General features: G+C 37.1%; 1 protein-coding gene across 16 annotated transcripts in view; it reads left to right on the forward strand.

Annotated features, from left to right (window-relative positions):
- BNC2 (basonuclin 2) overlaps positions 1 to 18,089 on the forward strand; it is a 443,558-nt gene that overhangs the window by 253,508 nt on the left and 171,961 nt on the right. The window contains exon 1 of one of the 16 annotated variants that reach the window (XM_041761500.1): positions 689 to 1,240. The exons of the other annotated variants lie outside the window; for them this stretch is intronic. The gene's annotated coding sequence lies outside the window, so the exon portion shown is untranslated. Of the gene's footprint in view, positions 1 to 688; positions 1,241 to 18,089 lie in introns of those variants that run through there. 16 annotated transcript variants of the gene reach the window in all.

An 18,089-nucleotide genomic window follows, 5' to 3' on the forward strand; every position in this document is an offset into this window, starting at 1 on the left:
TTAATGAATAACACCTGTTTTCCTATTATTTGTTCTTCATTGTTTCTTTAGAGCAGGTTCAAATGAAAATGGACCTGAGATTTAGGAATGAAAGTCTGAAAAAATAAGCAAACAAAATTTTATGATTTTTGGAGCTGTAAAATTTTGAATCTGTATCCTTTACTTCCATCCCTTTCATTTGAAAATGATGAGGCTCAGAAAGCTAAAGACGACCATGGTCAAATAACCAACAATAGATTGAAAAGGACAAGAATCCTAGTGTTTAGACAAGTACCATCCAATATTTTACGCATAATTTTAAATTTTCTAGGAGCCACATTATAAAAGTAAAAAGAAACAGGTTGAGTTGATTTTAATAGTATGTATTATTTAACCCAATGTATCAAACATTATGTTCATGTATAATAGATGTAAAAATATGTAACTAATATGAATATCAAGACATTTTACATTCATCTTTATGTACTGTTTAAAATCCAGTGTCTATTTTACACTTTCAGCACATTTCAATTTGGACTAGCCACATTTCATGTGCTCAGTGTCCACATATGGCTAGTGGCTACCATATTAGACATCATAGGTGTAGTTAGACACCAGTCCATTCTTTCTAGTACAGCAGTATAATAGTTCTAAAGAGTTGATTTGGATTTTTAGTCACTATTTAAAAGTCACTTAATTTAGGAGAACTGATGACTTTGACATATAATTGAAAAAAGTAACTGAACCTTGGGGTAAGGAATCTTTGATAGAAGTGTATTTGTTCAGGAATCATCTGTCTCATCAGCAGCTTTGATTCCGTGGTAAATAAATGCTTGGTAAAACGTCAAACAGGTAAATATTTTCAAGTTATTTGTTGACTTTCTCCCTTCTTCACTTTACTCCCTGTGAAGCCATGCTGTCTCAGTTTGCTAACCACAGACATGTTACAGGCAGTGTTGTGGGAGAAGATAATGTCTCCCTCTGTTTTGCCCTTTGGAGGTTGAAGGCAGTATAGCCTGGCGCTGCCCCCAGCTAAGGCTGTCCGCCATCTGTGTAAGGAATTCACAATCCCAGACAAAAGAAATTGGCAAAGTCTTCCCTCTGTCTGTTCTCCAGATCCTCAAGATAGCCATAAAACACCTGGACAAAATCAGCAGGTGATGGCAAGGGAAAGAGAATGATCAGTCACAGGCGTTGTTGAATCCTTTGAACATTACTTATGGCCTGGACACTGCTGTCACCAGGCACAGTTTGATCTTGGGTAAGTTTTCTGGAAGAGCTTCATTCCCTGGCTCTGTGACAACAACAGAACCAGATAACACTGTGAATAGGGGAGAGAAGAGGAAGACTGAAGCTTCCCTGCCTCAAGGTATAGCAGTTCCAGGTGGTGTTACCTCCATGTGTGTAAGAACATCCTATAGATATAAGTCATATCACCAGATGCATAAAAGGTGCTATTTAGGTCAGTGTTCTTACTATAAACCTGCTAGAGGAAGTCAAATATTCTCTTGTCTACGTATAGTAATTGATCGAGTGTTTTTAGAATGTACATGCTTGATTGGCATCATTCATAGGTTATGTTTTTAATCCATTTTTCTGCTTTAAAATCCATTTTCTGAACTTACAGTGAAAAAAAAAAGACAGCCTTATTTCATTCATAAGCTTTTAAAAATCTTTTGTTGTGATGGCCACACATATTCATACACTTTCACACTTCCACAACAACTTGTGTCCCTAGGACTTCTCAGACCTTTTTGTTAGAGCAAGGGTAAATGTAACACTAAAACTCTCAAAAAAGCCACCTCAACTTATCTGTTCAGCATACTGTCGCATGGCTTACTTTCACATCTTTTGATTTAATGATGTATCCATAAGATTCAGTAGGTAGTAAGACATCATACAGGTTATCTGATTTTTTTCTGTGATGGTGTATTGTGCCAGCTGAATTGCATATCATGGAGTCTGGTAGAGAAAGGCAGGTTTCTGATGGACCAGGAATTAGGCTATAAAGAAGTGGCACTTTTGCCAATAGAGGCTCTAAGCAAAGTCTTTTAGCTGTTACCTTTTCATCAGTGAGAGTTAGGATTTAATATGGTGGTATTTTGCTTTGTTTGCTGCTGCCAGTTTTAAGGGTCCTATTTTAGCTATGATCTTTATTTCCTGCGAGAGGACTAAACCAGAGCAGAAGCTGTGCTGCTTAATTCAGAATTATCCTCTCTCCCTTTGGCTCTGTCTACAAATGTAACCCTTTTTCATATAAATGGCGTCAAGCTTCATTGAATTTAGCTCTGTCTTGTTAAGTACATTAATGCTGTGTTCTGTCATTCATTACAGGAGAATTAGTTGTCTATTACAAAGTGGGGGTTTTTGTTTGGAGCCTGATCTTCATGCGAAGAAGGCCACACGTGGTTTAATTTCTTAAGTGCACTGAATACTGGACTTACTTATTTGTAACTTGTAAACCATTGAAAGCATCAATGCAAAATGCTGCTTCTGCCATTGGGAGGCCCACCTTATTTTAAGCAAGAAAACCTAAAAGAGAAGAACACTTATCACCTTCCTTTTTTAAAAATCCCCTTTCCCCCATGTATTTTGTCACATTTTTTAGTGATCTATACAGCGTCCTTAGAGTGTGTTACAGAAAGTGTTAATATCTTAGAGCAGCAGTAATAATAATCCTTTTACTCAGAGTAATCATGTGCTAATCCGCTGGTAAGTCAAAAGTATTAGATCATTTGAAATTCATTGTGTCAGCTCAGTTGAAATAACTGGTATGGTGCTATAAACATTTAGAAAAAGGGAGTCTTTGAACCCAAATAATAATGTCAAATAGTTTGTTAGTGTTACATGCTCGTGTTTAAGAGTTTCATAAGCTCAACCCATGGACAAGAGCATTTCAGTTTACACCAGTGTGTAATATATTATTTTAAGTGAAGGTTTATTTTTATTTTGTTATTTGGGAAAGTTTCTTTTCCTCTGGCACTTATGGACTGGGTTTTTATGTTACAGTTTTCACCCTGCAATCACAGAGAGGTTGGTATGCCAGGAAGCCTGTTTTTTTTTTTTTTTAAGAGAATTATTCTTGTTTTTCCAAAGTATTGTGTTGGGGTTGAATTTTCTCTGTGCCCCTCTCTTTTCCTCTCATATTCTTGGTAAGAGCATTGATAGTGTACATAGTAATTTTTCTGTGAATATTTTAACTGGGACGTTTGTTTTCATGTTTCTCCTTTTGTTCCCCAAGGAAAGCCACCCTCCCTTTCAACTTTTGTAATTCACTTGAATTTCTCTCTTCCCCCTCTTTCTGAGGCCCCAGTTGATCTACCATTCTAAGATAGCATTCCTTGTTTTATTTTTTTTTAAGATTTTATTTATTTATTCATGAGAGACACAGAGAGAGAGAGAGAGAGAGAAAGAGAGAGAGGCAGAGACACAGGCAGAGGGAGAAGCAGACTCCCTGCAGAGACCCTGATGTGGGACTCGATCCCTGGACTCCAGGATCACGCCCTGGGCCAAAGGCAGGCGCTAAACCACTGAGCCACCCAGAGATCCCCGCATTCCTTGCTTTAATGATCTTTTTGCCTGACATGGTAGATGGTCAGCAAAAAAATTTTTTTGAATTGCTTCACTTTTACAAGTTTGGGAATTTTGGTGACTCAATTAAATTTGTTGCCATGTCAGTAGATAAATGTTATTGATGAAAATCATTCTCTCCTCTTTCCTGAAAGTCAGTTGAGTTTTGAAAGAGCACCTCTTTTTCCATAGCTTCAAGACTAAATGAGCCTGCAACAATTTCCTCTAACTTTATGAGACCAGTCAATTATTGACTATGGAAGACATTGTATTGGAGTTTCCCAAAGACCAACTGAATTAATTAATTTTTTAAGAATGGATAACTTGGGCAGCCCAGGTGGTTCAGCAGTTTAGCGCCGCCTTCAGCCCAGGGGCATGATCCTGGAGACCGGGATTGAGTCCCATGTCGGGCTCCCTGCATGGAACCTACTTCTCCCTCTCCCTCTGCCTATGTCTCTGCCTCTCTCTCTCTCCTCTCTGTGTATTCTCATGAATAAATAAATAAAATATTAAAAAAAAGAATGGATGACTTAAGTAATTGAATAGTCTAGGCTCATGTAGAAGGGAGTAATATCCATCCTTTCTCTATTTCATGTTCTTGGTCCTTGCTTCAATCTGACCTTTGATTTGTAGTTTTGGAAGAGCTTGTAGGGTTTAGTAAGTATTGTAATATGAAATTTACCTCCTTTTTGATACTGGAATTTGTAGATCTTTCCTACAGATTGCATTCTGTAAATAAGGAGAGCCCTTGAACATTATATTGGATGTCATGTCTCAAGTCCACTGCCATATTCCCTATGGCTTTCCTCCTGCTGGGTGGTCATCCCATGAACAGACTTTGATAATGAAAAAGTTTATCTCAAAGAAAACTTTCTCTATGTTATTGTAGAATGAACTGAATTCTATGTAGAATAGCTCTAGAGCTTAAATTTGGCCAGAGAGAGAAATTATTAAATGCAATCTGAGTATTTCAGGCATGCCCCAGCTCAGAGAACAAGACCAGATGGTCTGGTTTAAATCACAGAGACAGTGTGGCTAACCAGCAGACTCCAGCCATCGAAGAGGTTGCATGGCAGGGAGGGATTGGTCGTGACAGTCCCCAAGGCATTGATTGGCCTCACTGATCGTGTGGTACTACACTGAGTATAAGAGTATAAGATTGGGGATAATTGGGATGCCTCGGTGGCTCAGCGGTTGCGCCTTCGGCTCAGATCCTGATCCTGGGGTCGGGGGATCAAGTACCACATCAGGCTCCCTGTCAGGGTCTGCTTCTCCCTCTCCCTATGTCTCTGCCTCTCTCTGTGTCTCTCATGAATGAATAAATAAAATCTTTTTTTTAAAATGGGGATAATTGATAGGACTTCCATAAGCAAGCCTGGCTAGAAAAGTGCATGTCTTAAAAGTTGGTAGCCCTGGAAATTGCTTGGTGACTGTAAAATAACACTTCACTATAGAGATTAGTTCAGGAATGGTTTGAGGACATTACTGGGTAAAGGGAGCTTGGCATAATGACAAAAAGCATGGACCCTGCAGCCAGGTTTGAATTCTTTTGTACCATTTGTAGGAGCTATGAGGCATTCGACAGTTATTGAGGTCTCTGTCCTTCAAGTTTCTTATTTTTGAAATGGGCATAATTAATACTTGTGTCCTACATAGTTTAAATAAATTGTAAGGATTGAATGAATTTATAATGCCTAAAACAGCGCCTGAAATATAACGAGTACTGTGTTGTATGTGTTTAAGTCATAATATAAAACTGAGTGCTAAGAACTGTTAGTGCTTTGGAGGACCATTAGTAAAGCCCTGCAACCTAACCCTTCATTAACTGAAAGTTTTTAGTAATCTTTGTGCCTGCCACAAAGACCATACATATGGCATGTACTCAGAATCTCCTATAGATAACCTCACATTTTTTCCCCATCATCTACAGGTGAAACTTGGAGGGATTGGTTCTAAAGCCCTTAGTGGGATTCCCTCGGGTGAAAATGGGCTGAGTGAACTCGAATTTGATCTAGAAATAGAGCTGTTTTCATAATCCTTTTATATTGTTCTGCTTTGCTTTCTTTTTTTAAAGGCTTTATTTATTTCAGAGAGGGATAGAGAGAGCATGAGCAGGAGGTGGGGTGGGTGGGTAGAGATAGAGGGAGAAGCAGACTCCCTGCTGTGCAGGGAGCCCTACAGGGGGCTTGATCCCAGGATCCTGAGGTCATGACCTGAACTGAAGGCAGATGCTTAACTCACTGAGCCACCTAGGTGCCCTCCCCCCTTTTTTTTTAAAGAGAGGGATGGGGAGAGGGTGAGAGGGATGTTGAAATGAGTAAGACACCATGCTTGCTAATAAAAAATTCTTTCATATTTTGGGAAGGTGTCTAAGTTTTAACCAATGGCCAGTTGTTTCTATTAGGATTTCATTCATTGAAATCCCAGGGTATGTCCTCACCTCAGTATTTTTTCTTAAAGTTTGTGACAGTCAAATTTAACATGCTTGGGTTTCAATTCTAAACATTATAGATACAAATACATATAAATAATTTTATATTATTATTTTTAATAAGACCACTGTAATTTGGTTTTGAGCCTTATTTCATTAGGTTTGGCTCTGGAGGCACATGAACCAGGAATCTGGATTTGTTTTCATTAGTCTTTGTTTCTTTGGGGGCAGTTTTCCATTTCCTTTTGTGGCTGTTACTTTTTTGTTGTGTTAAGGTACATGTCACATAATGTCATCTAAACAATTTGAAATACACAGCCTATCTGGAATCTGAGACAACCCAGAAATTTTGCAATCCTGCATGACACATCCAAATGACAAGCATACTTGTTGTCACCTTTCCTTCTTGGAAATCCCAGGGAATTGTCATAGTCTCCTGTCCTGGTTGCCAGGAATTTTTCACATAAAGTTGAATTGATGGTTGGACATTCAGGGATGCAGGAGATCTTAAATGATGGTGAGAAAGAAGCCTGGGAGGCTCCCTTTACATTTTGTCTGTTGTCACTTAAAACGTAGCAAGTAGTACTCCTTGGACAACAGAATACAGGGAATTAAAAAAAAAAAAAAAAAAGGTAAAAGCTCATCTCTTTTTCCAGAAGAGCTGTATGTGTTGTTTTTGTTATAAATACCTGTTCTGAGTAGTCTGAGTAGTGGTAGTGGAATGTTACACACCCTGCTGCCACCATGAATTTTGAACAACCTATGGCAGTTAGGGCTGCTTTTCTCTTTGATTTCATTTTTTTTTAAACTTAAAGTTTGCTAAAGAAACTTTTTTCTGGATTGCACACACATAATGGAAGCTTCTCTTGGCGTTCAAGACACACTGTCAATGTAATGGTCAGTAAGTTTGTGGGTTCCTAATTATTTCCTTAGTGTGGTGTATTTTTCTTTACTATGTGCTCTGCATTTTAGAGTTGAAAACTATATTGGTTATTTCTTACTTAAACTTGAACAATAGATATATGGTTCTACTAATTACTCATATGCTGAGAAATTATCAATGTTTCCTGTGGTTCACAAATTTAAAATAAATTTTGCTGGCTATCAGTTATTCGGGTCTAAATTTGTTTTTTAGAGTACCTTTCTAACCTTATGTTCTTCGGTATTCTCTGTTTTAAAACTCACATGGTCTTTGAGTGAGCACATGCTGTCTTAACAGCCATTAGCAGGACTCGTTCATCTTCTTGGGTGATCTTCTTTCCCCATCTTGGCTTGCTGAAGTCAGTTAAATAGCTTTTTCATGGTGCTGACGGCCCAGCACTGTGCTAGGTGTGGGAGGTGATGCCAAGTCAAACAAGACATGGTCTCTGACCTTGAGGACCTTCGAGTCCAGTGCCTCTTGAAAGCCTATCCATCTTCCAAACCACCTCCTTCACTAAGCCTTTTTTCATTACCTCAGAAGAAGTAGTCTCTCTCCCCTGAACCCTAAAACATTTTGTTTATGCCTCTCTTGTCACATTGATCACATTCTACTTTATAGTATAGTTATTTGTGGTCAGGTTTATCTCCCTACTCAGTTGTAAATTCCTTGAGGACATATTTATGTTTACAGGTCAGGGTTTAGAATTCTGCTTTCCACATAGTAGGTGTTTGATAAATATTTGGTGAATCCACAGAGCCATGAGAATAGAAATTCTCTAGAGAATAGACTTGGTGAGGGGATTTCATATTTTAATATTTTGTACTTATTCAGCACAGTGAAGGAATTTATTTTACAAATCTTGGTTATTATAGGGAAGATGAAGAGAAATAAAAATTCCTAGTTCTCTACATTTGATATGAGAAGAAAGGTGGCTGGAGAAGGGGGAGGGATGGGAGGCTGTTTAATGTGTACAGTATTGTATCATGAGGCAGATACTTAATTTCAGGAAACAGCCTAATGAATATGAACACTTGGAGAATTAGTTGTCCATTTCATTAATTGTTTATTTGTGAATGAAAGGGGCTAGTCAGCCTGGACAATTGCTTGGTTTCTGGAAATCGGTATACTAAACCATCTCCAGATGTGCAGAGTAAGAACAACATCCACATTTTATTGCGTATAACACTTTGCACAATTCACAATTTGAGCTTGGATTTTTTTTTTTTTTGCTTCTGTTTCTAGCACTTCATTTTATTTTAGTGTTAGATCCCTGTTCTCTTTTTCACCTGCAAATTAACTATTAAAATAATTAAAAGGAAACATTTGGTAATGTGCTTTTATTAAAGTTCTGTGGTCTAGTTAGAAGAAAGAGGTTAGATTTAGTATGGTGAAATAACACTTTTCCTTGAACTGTTATTTCTTTGGGAGATATTTATGTGAGAAATGTATATGTATAAGAATTTTGAAATCTTTTTAGTTAGGTCAATAATTGTTACTTTTTTCTGCAGGTAGAATATTTAAAATGGATTTAATTGTTATTTCAGAGATTTGAAACACAGTAAAACTTGGATGACATAGCTTCACAATGCTGCTCTTACAAGTTACTCTTTATTGACTAAATGCAAACAAACTGTAGATTTCTTGCCTTAATAGAGTATGAAGTGAGACTTTATTCACCTTGAAATTTGTTTTAGTCTTTATGCAGTTATTTAAGCAATAACCCTGACTGACATCACTTTATTGTCTTATTCTCTCACCCTCTTGCCTTATTCTCTCAACCTCTGTTCAACAAGTGTCCTAAATCTCCTTAGAAACTGCTTGGGAATCTGGGTTTTGATGGATAACCACTCAAAAATAACATCAGATTGGTGCCTACGGTTAGATTTTTAAATGTCACTTAAAAATGGCATTTGTGCCATGGTTCACTTTACAGTTATTTTCCAGATAATTCAAAATACTAGAAAAATCCTTCTGGTCCCAGAAGAAAAACTGTACAGTGAGCTTTTCTCTTCATCGGCGGGTTGTAAAGGAAACTCTGGCTAGACCCTTTGGTGACTAATTTAAAGTATCTGGCAGGACGATTGATAGTGCCTTTTCTTTGTATTGTGACAAATATATTTCGGCTGCAGTTTATTAACATAATTCAGCACAACCACAGACATATTGTACATATTAGAGCATAGAATTAGAACCATTTTTTGCACATCACAGTCTTCTCTCACTTGTACTTTTTTTTTTTTTTTTGACAAGGATCTGGATAATTGCTTCAACAAATGAACTGCTGTGTTCATTCTGTTTCTATAATTTCATAAATTGTTTTCAGGCTAAAACCAAGCAAGCTTTCACTGAGTTAACATAAAGAACCACAGGGTAATTACAGGAGCTGTATTAAAAACTATGACAGAAATGGCAGCCTAACTGACAGCTACTTTTTCCTTGCTTTATCACAACAAATTAAATATCTCTTTTAAGTGTCAGTAAGCAACAGAGTCTGCTATCCATATATCATCTTGAAAATGGGTATGTACTTATGACTAATTATGCTAAGTATGTGCCTGCTGGTGTGCCCTGGGAAAAACACCATGCACGTGTGGTCTCCTGAATGTTGGCATTCTTGAACTCTGAGGCAATGAAAGATGACATACTTTGGATTGGAATGTGAGTTAAGTTTGCCACAGAGTATGACTATTGAGAGCAGATAGAAATTTTTTCAGGTGTGTATCGTGTCTTCTTCATTAATACCATTTAAATTCTGTTGGAGAAACTGCTCACAGATCCTTATCTCTTTTTCAGTTCATAGATCCGTATAACCCTGATAAATTATTGTCATTTAAGTGTTTTGTCAGTTTCTCATGATACTCTTACCCCTTCAATCTCATGTCTGTAGTCTACTTTTTCTTTCCATACATAAATTGTTGGGAACTTCAGATTCCTTCTGGGGATATTTAGGAAAAATGTTACTCATTGGCCATTCTTTTCAAGTTTTAGTGAATCTAATTATAGTCGCGCATCTGGCAGGCATGAAAACCATTAGATGAGCAAAGAGGGCTCCCAAATGCCACTCCATGAGTATAATTTAAAATGCTTCAGATTCAGCATATCCTTCTTCACTTGCATTATTAGGTACATCCTCTTGTACTGTAATCCTTCTGGTTGCAGTTACATGGTATGTTCAATCCTTGCCACTCTTTCCCTCTCTGTCACCATTGCACTGTGTGATATCTATATTGTGTTGCTAGCCTTTTCCTGTAGAATTGATTGGCATGTATATTGTGTTTACCTATAATATGTATGAAATAGAAATGTTTGGTATTAAGGGATAAAATAGAGGTGACTTGCCTTCTTAAGAGCCTGTCATCCTTAAATAAATACAACTTAAGCAACTGAGTGGGAAGCAGTAAACAATAAAAATAACATAAAGCCAAATCTCTTTTTTGTACCTCTCAAGTCAAGACTCAGGAACTGGGGTGGTGGGTGAGTGGTTGGTGGGACACTATCTTTCTGGAAGTTCCTACAGAAAAGACCTTTTTCCACATTAGGCTGAATTAAAAACCAGAATAGAAAATGCCCAATGGCACAAATTCTGTAAGTTGCATTTCCTGGCTACAATTTTGCAGTCCGGGTGCCGAAATAGTTTGTAGTTATATACTACATGTACATTTATTACTGTAACACAAGGAAAGAAATAGAAGACTTTGCCCCATTTCTCTAAAGATTAAAGTTCTGTCTTGTTCTTGGCAGACTGTACCTGGTTTTTGCCCTGCTTCTATAGCCTCCTGTTTAGCTTGTCTTCTAGTTGACTTCCAAATTTTTTGCCTTGGAATAGCTCAGGCTTACTTTTCACCTTTAGACCTTTAGGCTCCTACTTCATTTCTCCTCAGTGAAGCAGTCTCTTTCTCCATAAGACTGGATTTAGAGGTACATTCTCCCTGTGGTATAGCACCCCGTGTTTTTATCCCACGGTACTTGAAATTGCTCATTTACTTACCTTGCAGACTAAATTTCTTGAGGGTACTGTCTGTCTTACAGTATCTTTATTCGCAGTTCCTGGCACAGAGTGGGCACTCAGAAAATATTTGTTTAACTAATGACTTCATTTCTGAAACTTTTACTATAAAAGCTCTTTGAACCTGTGAATAGTGGCTCTGAAGGGCCCCCTGGGGTGCCATTTTTTCCAGCCAATCAGTGATTAGACTTAGCCAAGCCTGTACATCAGACAGCCTCTCATTCCATAACTTGCATTGAGCATCTTCAGTTCACAGGACAGTGTACTGGGCACCAAAGGAATAAACAGGAATCTCAGACCTTTAAGATATAGACTAAATTTAGGTTGAAGATGTATGATATTTAGGAAGTATAAGTACGTGATAAAAGCTAGTATGTTGTTATATAAACCTAGAACTTTGAGGAAATTTGGAGCATATTCCAATTCATGCATGTCATAGAAGAGGAAGTGGAAATAGAGTTTGGATTTGGCTCTTTCAAGTTCCCACGCTAGTGAATGACAGATTTGGAAGTAATACCTCAGTTTTTTAGGTCTCCCTGACTCCTTCCTTTTGTCAGATTCTCTTTTTACCACATCAGCTTATGTATGAAGTGGTGAGGGTATATCTAAACATATAAACTGCATGTCTGGAAGCCATACGTTTTTTAGATCAGAAATAGTTTCTTTCAATGTTTATTTTGTCTAAGATAATGATTAGTAAACATAGTAATAGTTTCCATTTACCATTTACTGTGTGTCTGGCTCTGTGTGAGGCTCTTATAGACATATGATCTGTAACCTATATAAAACCCCCCATGTAAAAAAATAATATCATTCTTTTGTTACAAATGAAGAATTGGGGGCTCAGTGAAGATCAACACCGTGCACATGTCCACTGGGTAATTGAGGAGTACCCTTAAGGAACATGGAGCATAAGGGTAGATTTAATCACAGCTTTTCACTCTTTTACCAGCATTCACCTGATACGAATTAGTTGCCTGAACTTTCTTAAAGTTTTGTTCACTATAAACAGTGCTTTGTGGTCTCTACTGGCAGTGTGGCTGCTAGACTCACCATGGGGCTTTTGGAAACCAGGGAGTAGATACTGGTAATGAGAATTAGTTGAGGGTGCCAGGAACCTTGTCTAAGTGGTTTAAAACTGCATACACACTGACCTTCGTGGAAGCCAGATTTCGTTTTCTTGTTCTGTGACTTTTTAAGAGGTGTCATATTTTTTAAAATTTATAAATTAGATCCCTAGCATTTGTGGCTAGAATATTATGGGGCTTTCCATAGGAAAGTCATAACTGCCTCGAAAAGGTAGGAAAACATGACATTTTCTGTCAAGAAGTCTTAAAAAGGACCTCATCTGATAATGAAAGCATCTATATAACATATGTGAGTACACTATGCTGTGTTCAAGTAAAGTTGTTAGCCTTTCTGTGTGTTATTTTTTTAAGATTTTGTTCATTTATTCATGTGAGACAGAGAGAGAAGCAGAGACACAGGCACAGGAAGAAGCAGGCTCCTTGCAAGGAGCCCGATGTGGGATTCCATCCTGGCACCGTGGGATCATGCCCTGAGCCAAAGGCAGACTCTCAACTGCTGAGCCACCCAGTGCCCCTTCTGTGTATTATTTTTAACAAGAATAGTAAGATAGGCTAACCAAAAGCACTGTTTCATTATTTTTTGCCTTGAACATGTATTCCATTAGAATATAATAAAAACAATAAAATTGTTTCCCCCCCTTTAAGTGTAATAGCTTTTATCACAGCTCCCTGTGTTCAGATCTGAGCCACCTGTCAAGGTTGAAATGGAAAAACAAAAGTTGAACAGCACCCCCATTTCTCTGTATTCCTTTATGATTACCTCCATCCTTCCTTGTTTTCTCAAGTTTTTTTTTACTCTGAGGTCTGTTTCATTTTACTTTTATCAAAGTGAATCCCTTTTTAAAAACTGAATATCTATTTATTTCCCCCTCTAGCCCATTCTTCACTGTCGGTTATGATGGTTGTTTCTTTTTAAAATTATTATTACTCGGGATCCCTGGGTGGCGCAGCGGTTTGGCGCAGGGCGCGATCCTGGAGACCCGGGATCGAATCCCACGTCGGGCTCCCGGTGCATGGAGCCTGCTTCTCCCTCTGCCTATGTCTCTGCCTCTCATTCTCTCTCTCTCTCTCTCTCTCTCTCTCTCTCTCTCTGTGTGTGATTATCATAAATAAATTTAAAAAATTAAAAAAAATATTATTACCCTTTAAAGTGAATCCCTTTAAAAACTATGCTTCTCCATTCTCTCAAACTTTTGTCCTCTGTACATTTCTTTATTCACTGTCCTAAAATACACATGCAAACTAGCTTATAAATAATTAGTTTTCTTATATAGGACTCCAAACTTGTTGCTCATTGAAGTAGGAGGCCCTTTCCTCCATTCTATGAATGGATCTGCTGAATGGCTGGTTTAAAAAAGATCATTCTTGAAAAGTTGGACTAACTCCTTATTACATTTCACCTGAGTATATCAGTGTGTACTCTGAATTGTAAAAATACTAATTTTCATGCTTCCAGTCTGCTTTGGCACTGTAATATGCTCCTATTTCATATTTTTAAAACTTCTCACTCTGGGTTCTTTCTCTGACAGTAAGAAAAACTTTAATTCAGTCCATCTTACATGTTAAGGGGAAAAATAGCACTTGTTATTCCATGGTAGTCATGGAACATAAATGGAGTTTTCAGAACTTTGAGGCAGTAAAACCTCGTGGTTTAGAGCCCAGATAGTGGACTAGATTTGTCAGGAGTTAGAATGTTGGGAAGGTTAGTTTTTTGTCTCTGTGCTTTGGTTTTCTTACCTATAAAATAGAGATAACAATAGTGTGGTGCTCTCTTAATTGCATAACTTTCAGGGTTACATGCGTTTTTCTTTGTGGAGTGTGTAGAACAGTGCTTGGTATATAGTAAGTGCATAAGAAGTAGAAGTTTTGGCCAATATTACTAGCAGACTCTCCAGACAGGATATGAAATATGCAAAGAAAATAACATATTCTTTAAAACACGATCTTTAAGTAGGATATTTCCTCTCTTCATTCTCTTTACTCATTTATGTCTAGTAAATTAGTACTTCTTGTATTGATAGAGCCTGTTCAGCTTGTCGAAGTCTTAAGTGTGCTGTTTTTAAAATAATGATTTGCTTTTGACATGTGTGAGGGGACATTTTATGAAGTCTATTTTGAAGGAGATGTGTCCATGAAGAAAATTTATTTCCTATGTTTATAATTCCCAAGAATGGGGGGATTTGTTTGCTGTAGTCCTTATTCATTTACCTAAAACAAACACATAAAAACAGACTGACACTCAGAAATATTTTTATCTTTTGTTTTACAAGGTCTATTTGTGTATTAATGTAAAATTCACGTAATGTAAAATTCACCACTTACAATGTACAATTCAATAGCTTTTGGTACAGTTACAACATTGTGCAGCTATTACACTGTCTTACAAAATCCTTCTAATTGAGAAGGACTTGTTATATTTTTAAAAAGTTTCATGAATTTTGCTTTGAATTCAAATGATGTAATTTAGCTTTTAAAAAATAAACGGTAGTTCAGTGTTTCTAAAATTACAGTGTTGGAGTATAATGAAAATTAACAGCATGGCTTCTTTTTTACATAATGTTTTTTCAAAAATTCTATGTATACTTGTTCTGAGAGAGAAAGACTGAGAAGTGTTTTAAAGTAGAGCCTAGATATCTGTTTATAATGTTATATTTCTGTTGAGTAAGCAAGAAAATTGTTAATGCCTACAAAATCATGAACTAATTTGAACAACATTTAAAAAACTTTTATCAACATCCAAATCAAATAAAACTTGAGACCTTTAATAGTATTTATATCAGATTTTATTTAGTATACAAATCAAAATTTTATTTACTAGAATATATGTACCTTTGTATCTTTTTATATTTGATTTGAGTAAGGAAAAAATTAGCAATTTATATGAAAACTTTAAACATTTTATAATCAGGATTCCATATGAGATGTTTTATAGGACATCTGATTTATTGGAGCTTGAGAGAAAAGTTTTTAAGAAAACCTAAACATAAGAATTTAAAAAGTATATCTCTCATGCTTTAAGAACTCAGCTGAGATTATGAACAGGAGCACTAACAAGAGATTTGAGGTATTGGCTTATGAAGCCCACTTACAATTAAAACATTACTGAAGAACCTCATTGTTATTGCCAGATGTCATAGTACTTCCATCTTCTTGGTTCTGTGCACACTGAAGTATCTTGAACAAAAAAAAAGAGTGTTCTGATTATTGGATATCTCTATTATAAAAATGTTTGAGATCTGCTTATTGCTGATGATGTTTATGTATACTTATGGATATTTTAATGTCTCAAAGTGATATTCTTCAACCAAACAATTTTGCACATGGACAAAAGTATGATTTTTAAAGTGGATTAGTTAGGACAGATCTGATTAGTAAATGCTTAACAAGTGTTTACATGGATAGTATTTAATAAACCTACATTTGTTTTTAAGTTCACATTTTAAAGAAAATGAAATTAATGTTAACAGATAGTAAGTTTTCTTGTATAATATTAGCATTCTGTCTGGTGCTATGAGTGGAAATAAATGTTACTTTTAACCCTGTCACAACCCATGCACCTGAATATAATACTGGATTAGAGCCCCAGCCTTGACTTTGTAACAGAAGTGTGAACATTCCTGTTTGCAGTGCTTGACTTCAACCTTTCCTGGACTAAGGAGTAGGATTGCTTCTGTCTCTTGGTTTAGTCAAATCTAGTACTAGTTTGACTACTCGAGTTATTAAGGATAACCATCAACAGCTTTTCAAAATGCAGAATGCTATTCCAGAACAATATTCCAGTAATGAATTTCTTGCTGTTGCTACTTCCCCAAAGTTTTAGTAGATGACCCATAGAATGCTCCTAATACATGCAATGAGACAGCTCCCTCTATTTCTGAAGTTCATCATTAGGTAGTATTGTATATCATGTTTTTATAGGGAATGAAGGAATAACGTAGAGGAAAGAAGGGGATGAAATGAAGATTGGGAAGCATTAAATGATAAAAATCCACCTTCCTGGATGTAGTTAATACAGAAATGTAAAAATGTTCCCATCTGTCTAAGCCATCATTTTCTGATGTAGTCCCTGGAGGAAGTGGCTGAAAAGTCATTTCCACCTAATGGGTTGTTAGGTTGCCTCTGTACAGTAAGTTGGTGGTTGCAGCCCACTTCCTCTAAGACAAAGGGCTGTGTCTCTAAAACCCCATCACAACTGACACTAATTGGCATTGCTGTCGGCCCGAGCTGTGAAAGCAGGCCTGCGTAGGCATACAGTGGGGGGCACTGACGGTGTGTGCGGCACCTAGGGGAGGACTTGTTCTCCATTTTGCTAGTGGGTACATATATTTTGCTTTTACTTTTCTGACCCCCAATCCTTCATTTATATCCTCTTCAGCATTGTTATTTGACTTGAGGAAAAATTTGTTGAAAGCCCCTTTGCTGAGGACTGTGTCACTGGAAGGTATCCACACCTTTTATAATGTTGGAGCTTCCAAATATTATCACTTACCTGTGAAAATCTCTATTAAGTAATTAAAATCATCAGTAGTAAATATAGTAAATAAATAGAAAACCTTTCACCTCACATTTTTATGCATCTAATAAACTAACATTTTGTTTTCTTTTTGTCTTAAATAAGAAGCCAGAAGAGGGCATATCAGTCTTTCAAAAATCAGTTTGGGAGCCATTTGGCCCAATTCACTTACAATTACTGTAAATTAGGAGATGAACTTGCTTTATATTCATGAGGGTCTGGAGCAGAGGATTTAGTTGCTGCAAGGGGTTTGAATGACAAAAAAAAAAAAAAAAATACGTGAAAGCAGATTAGCACCCTGTCCTGAGAAATTTTTAAGTATGTCAAAACTTGATTGCCGTATATGGCTCCAGACTTTGATGATTATGTACAAGGGAGGGAACTGGGAAGGGAAGAGAGCTGCATTCCTGAGCAAAGATGTTGGAGGGGCACTTTCCTGTACATTACTTTTTAAAATGTGCAGATATTACCTGACTTCCATTTGTAGCAAAGTGAACTGCAGTCATTGCCAGTTGTAGGCAAACTCTTTACTTACTTAAATGCATATTGAAAAATTGGTGAGTGGTGGCAGAAGGGAGGTAGGGAATTACTAAGGGAATGGATTAGTCATATGAATCATTCATGTCTCTTCCCTGCATCCATTTAAAATGCAAACGGATAGCCATTTAGGCACCCAGACCCTGGCCCTTCCTAGCTTCCTCTTCCCCTCTCCATCAGTTTCAGGCTCAGGGGTACATAGTGGGATCTTGCTTCAACAGTTGGCTTGGACCACAGCTCCCTGTGAGAGGCTCTGCTTTCTAACATTGGAAAAACTCCTGAGGCCTTCATCAGGAAACTGCTTACTTCCTTCCATAGAAAGTCATAACTGCCTCGAAAATGTAGAAAACATGACATTTTCTGTCAAGAAGTCTTAAAAGGACCTCATCTGATAAATGAAGCATCTATATAAACAATATTGAGAGTACACTATGCTGTGTTCAAGTAAAGTTGTTTAGCCTTTCTGTGTGTTATTTTTTTAAGATTTTGTTCAATTTATTCATGTGAGAGAGAGATAGGAGAAGCAGAGACACAGGCACAGGAAGAAGCAGGCTACTTGCAAGGAGCCCGATGTGGGATTCCATCCTGGCACCGTGGGATCATGCCCTGAGCCAAAGGCAGACTCTCAACTGCTGAGCCACCAGTGCCCTTCTGTGTATTATTTTTAACAAGAATAGTAAGATAGGCTACCAAAAGCACTGTTTCATTATTTTTTGCCTTGAACATGTAATTCCATTAGAATATAATAAAAAACAATAAAATTGTTTCCCCCCCTTTAAGTGTAAATAGCTTTTATCACAGCTCCCTGTGTTCAGATCTGAGCCACCTGTCAAGGTTGAAATGGAAAAACAAAAGTTGAACAGCACCCCCATTTCTCTGTATTCCTTTATGATTACCTCCATCCTTCCTTGTTTTCTCAAGTTTTTTTTTACTCTGAGGTCTGTTTCATTTTACTTTTATCAAAGTGAATCCCTTTTTAAAAACTGAATATCTATTTATTTCCCCCTCTAGCCCATTCTTCACTGTCGGTTATGATGGTTGTT

Source organism: Vulpes lagopus, chromosome 7 (assembly GCF_018345385.1).
Source record: "Vulpes lagopus strain Blue_001 chromosome 7, ASM1834538v1, whole genome shotgun sequence".
In the NCBI taxonomy this organism is placed as follows: domain Eukaryota; kingdom Metazoa; phylum Chordata; class Mammalia; order Carnivora; family Canidae; genus Vulpes; species Vulpes lagopus.